The following is a 5,071-nucleotide window of genomic DNA, read 5'->3' on the forward strand; positions in this document are numbered from 1 at the left end:
GACATTATCATTGCTGCAACTACTCCTTTGAACGTAGTCGACATCAGAACTCATATGGTGAGTAAAGGAGGAATTCAAGGATTGCCTTCCAAATTCCTGTTTGATCAAGCTCGGTACTTCGTCAACATCCAAGATATGAGCGCTTTTGAGGAAATCTTGGCTTTGCTTATCTATGGATTGTTTTTGTTCCCTAATATTAACGATTTCGTCGACATCAACGCAATTAAGATCTTCTTAATTGGAAATCCAGTTCCATCCTTGCTTGCGGATGCTTATCATTCTGTGCATTCAAGAAACCTGCAGCGAGGAGGATTAATCACATGTTGCGTACCGTTGTTATACGAATGGTTCGTTTCGCACCTGCCAAAGTCTAGCACTTTTTGGAACATGAGGGATGGCCTTTACTGGTCACAGAAAATCATGTCCCTCACTCATACGGACATTGAGTGGTGTAGTCCTGACAACGACGAAACCAAGATCATCTTTAGTTGCGGAAGTTTTCCCAACATACCCCTTATTGGAACTAAGGGAGGAATCAGTTACAATCCAGCTTTAGCCCGTCGTTAATACGGCTATCCCATGAAAAATATACCAAGTAACATCCAATTGGAGGGTCTGTTCTTCAAGAACATCGACGATCATGGCAACATGCTGAAGAAGGAAATTGTCGAAGCCTGGCGTCTTGTTCACAGCAAAGGGAGAATATTGTTAGGAAAACATCTTTGCATCTACTTGAATCCTTACCTTCAATGGGTACGCGTCAGAGCATTCAAGCTCAGGATGCCATATCAGCATCAAGAACCTATTCCCCTAAGGGAACCAATTTACCTTTTCTCCACCGATGTTGAAAAACTACAAGCGGCATTAAACAAGGTATGCCAAGAAAGGAATGCTTGGAGGAACAAGTATCGAATCGTCAACACGGAAAATGTTGAGATTCAAAACATCCTAAGAAGGAAGGATGAGTTACTTGAAGTGCTCGATCGACAAGTGACACAAACGTCACTTTCTCATCATAGCCCTCCTGCTTCCTGGATCATCGATCAGCTCACGTCAGAGAACGCTCAGCTCAAGAAACAGAAGAAAATGTTAGAACGTGAAGTCGGCTCTTCGTCAAAATTTTAGAGTCCTTTCTCTCAGTTTCTCTGTATTTCCCTTTTCAAAGTGTGTAAAAATGGGGTTTTCGCTTAATCAATAAAAAGTTTGATGTTTCATAACGTAATTATGGTGTTTCCTTGAAAAATATTAACTTAATTGCATATCATGCATCGCTTTAGACGTACGCACTGACACGAGAATTGTCGCGGATCTAATAGTCACTTTCCTTTCTCCAGAAAGAGAGGAGGAGAAGGAGGTGAATCAAGATTTTCAAGCTGTCTCATCCATACAACACTCGATCAAGTCGCAAGAAAAGAATGGAAGACTTTGAGCAAGAGAATGGAGAACTCAGAGAAGAGATTAATACTCTCAAAGATGCTATTGAAAGGCTCAATAGTATGGTAGAAGCCCTGGTAGTTGCACAGAATCGACCAACGCCAGAAGAACCACAAAGGATTATGGTTTCCGAGATTGTTTCTACTCCTATTCCTCAGTATGCCATGCCACCCAACCGACCTTGGGGCATGTCGTATAACTTTATTCCAGAAGGGTACATACCCCCAGTTTCTGAAGTTCCAAGAGCTACAATGGAGACGCAACCACCAGAGGGTTACAAACCTCTGGAAATTGAAGTTCCAAGAGCAGCGGCAATAGGTTTCACACAACAGAATGCTGAGATTCCAAGATCTGCTGTCATGGCTTCTCCACATCCCATTATGCATACTTTTCCTCCACAGGGCGGACAAGTATATCATCACGCTCCTAGTGAGGACGCTGGCGTGTATGAAAGATTGGACGAGTTCCAGGAACAGTTTCTGCAAATGCAGAAGGAACTCAAGACTCTTCGAGGACAAGATCTATTTGGAAAGAATGCTGCAGACCTCTGTCTGGTTCCAAATGTTAAGATTCCTCACAAATTCAAAGTACCAGATTTCAAGAAGTAAAAAGGGAATTCATGCCCACAAAGTCACCTCGTAATGTACGCTCGAAGAATGTCAACTCAGACTGATAATCAACAATTACTCATTCATTATTTTCAAGACAGCCTGACTGGTGCTGCACTCAAATGGTACATGAACTTGGACATTTCAGAGATTCGTACTTTTCGAGACCTCGGAGAGGCCTTCGTCAAACAGTATAAGTACAATCTGGATATGGCTCCCGACAGAGATCAACTCCGGGCCATGAATCAAAAGGATAGAGAAAGCTTCAAGGAATACGCTCAGAGATGGCGTGAAGTTGCTGCTCAAATTTGTCCACCACTTGAAGAGAAAGAAATGACAAAAATCTATCTCAAAACTTTGAGTCCATTTTACTACGGACGAATGGTCGCAAGTGCACCAAGTGACTTTACCGAGATGGTAAACATGGGTGTACGTTTAGAAGAAGCAGTTCGAGAAGGACGCTTGAACAAAGAACCAGAATCTTCTATTGGTCCAAGGAAGTATGGAAGTTCTTTCCAGAAGAAAAAGGATCAAGATGTCAGCAACGTCTTGCACAAAATCAAGAAGAAATTTCAACCTCAGGTTGCTACAGTAACTCCGGTTGTTAACTCAGCGCCAGCTTATCAACCTCAGGTCCCGCAACAACAAATTCAACAAAGGTCGCGGCAACCTCAGCAGCAGGTTCGACCTCCAAATTACAACAATCGGGTTCCAAGGTATCCTGCCTTTGATCCCATACCAATGCCGTATGCGGAATTATTTCCAACATTACTGGCAAAAGGACTCATTCAAACAAGAAGTCCTCCAAATCCTACAAACAGTTCCTCGCCATGGTATAAGGCTGACCAATCCTGTCCCTATCATCAGGGGGCACCAGGTCACAATATTGAGAACTGTTTCTCTTTCAAGATTGACGTCCAACGATTAGTGAAGAGCGGAATGCTATCCTTCAAAGATACTAGTCCAAACGTCCAAGCAAATCCTTTGCCGCAGCTTAAAGAAGCTTCAGTAAATCTGATAGATCAACACCCTAACGTCATTCAAATCTACTACATTCGTCAGATAGGGGAAAATCTTGTCAAGATGCACGCTAAACAAGCTGGGTACGGTCATGTACCACCGCACAACTACTTCACATGCGATATTTGTCCAAAGAATAATCAAGGGTGTGCCGTAGTTCAAGCTGCATTACAAGAACAAATGGACTTAGGATGGATTCAACATATCCGAGTCAGAGATGAACATGACATCAACATGGTTCAAGGATGTCCAGGAGAATACAAAATCTACAAAGTTGAAGATCTTGAAGGATCGGTAGTCAGGTTCCATAAAACTTTAAATGGACTTGCCTACTTTGGAACAGATTTCCACGCTTACAGTAGATGCAGAATTTGTCGAAGAAATTCACAAGGATGTTTGCGTGTTCGCAACGACATTCAAAAGCTGATGGATGACAATACCATTACTGTTCTTGCCAACAGAGAAGATGATGAAGTCTTTACCGTATCTCCTCAAATTAGTCAAGTTGAACCAATGCAAGTTAAGTATGACAGCAGGAAGACAGCAATTGCTCCACTAGTCATCTACTTACCAGGTCCTGTACCGTATGAGTCCAGCAAGGCTATACCATACAAGTACAATGCTACATACATTGAAAATGGTAAGGAGATACCATTACCGTCTGTTGTCAACATTGCTAATGTTAGTCGAGTCACCAGAAGTGGACGAGTCTTCAACAGAACAACAGAAAATGTGGAGAAACCTTCGGAGGAAGTACCACATACGCAAGACAATCATCCGACCAATGCTGTTCAAGCGAAAGAAAAGGATGAGATCTTGAAGTTAATCCAGAGGAGTAAATACAACATTTTAGATCAATTACTACATACTCCGTCTAGGATTTCTGTCCTTTCCCTGCTATTGAGTTCTAAAGCTCATAGGGAAGCTCTACAGAAAGTTTTGGAACAAGCTTTTGTAGAACCTGGCGTTACAATAAGCCAATTCAACAACATCGTTGCCAACATCTCCGCAGGAACTAACTTAAGTTTCTGTGACGAAGATCTTCCTGAAGAAGGAGTGGACCACAATCTTCCACTTCACATCTCAGTTGGCTGCATGGGTGATGTACTCACAGGAGTCCTAATAGACAATGGATCCTCTCTCAACATCATGCCGAAATAAACATTGTCAAGATTATCTTTCGAAGATTACCCTCTAAGAAAAAGTCATGTCATCGTCAAAGCATTTGATGGATCAAGAAAGTCAGTTTTTGGAGAAGTGGATCTTCCCATAACTATTGAACCTCAGACGTTCAAAATCACTTTCCAGGTCATGGACATTCCAGCACAATACAGTTGTTTGCTAGGTCGCCCATGGATTCATGAGGCTGGGGCAATTACTTCAACACTTCATCAGAAACTGAAGTTCATAAGAAATGACAAATTGGTAACCGTATGTGGAGAACGAGCTCTGATCGTCAGCAACTTGTCGTCATTCTCCGAAATAGAACCAAAAGAAGTTGTTGGAACTAAATTCCAAGCACTTTCCTTGGATAAGAGGAAAGGAAAGGAGAAAGCAGCGTCCATTTCTTCATACAGAGATGCAATCCAAGTTGTAAAGGATGGCACTACCAGTGGTTGGGGGCACATTAATATTCCTACCAACAACAAGAACAGAACAGGAGTTGGATCCTTTCCAACATCATCAAAGACTATTCCAGGGATTGAGGTAGTTCTCCCAATTTAAGAAACTTTCTGCAGTGGAGGTTTTCTTCAACCTGTTCAACAAACAGTCAATACCATCGGTACGGAAAACACCGATGAAGAGGAATGGCTATCCTATCTTAACAAAGCAGGATACATATCCCTATCAGAGTCTGAATCACCTTGCTGTTATCCGACTAAAGGATCTGAAAGTAAGACTCAACCAAGCAGTGATGAAGTTACTAACAGCTTCGCCACTAGAAGTCATGGTTCATCAGAAGAAGTTCCTCCTATCCCCGAAGAAACTTGGGATACATTAGGAGAACC

Source organism: Vicia villosa, unplaced genomic scaffold (genome assembly GCF_029867415.1).
Source record: "Vicia villosa cultivar HV-30 ecotype Madison, WI unplaced genomic scaffold, Vvil1.0 ctg.003104F_1_1, whole genome shotgun sequence".
NCBI classification, from domain to species: Eukaryota; Viridiplantae; Streptophyta; class Magnoliopsida; order Fabales; family Fabaceae; genus Vicia; species Vicia villosa.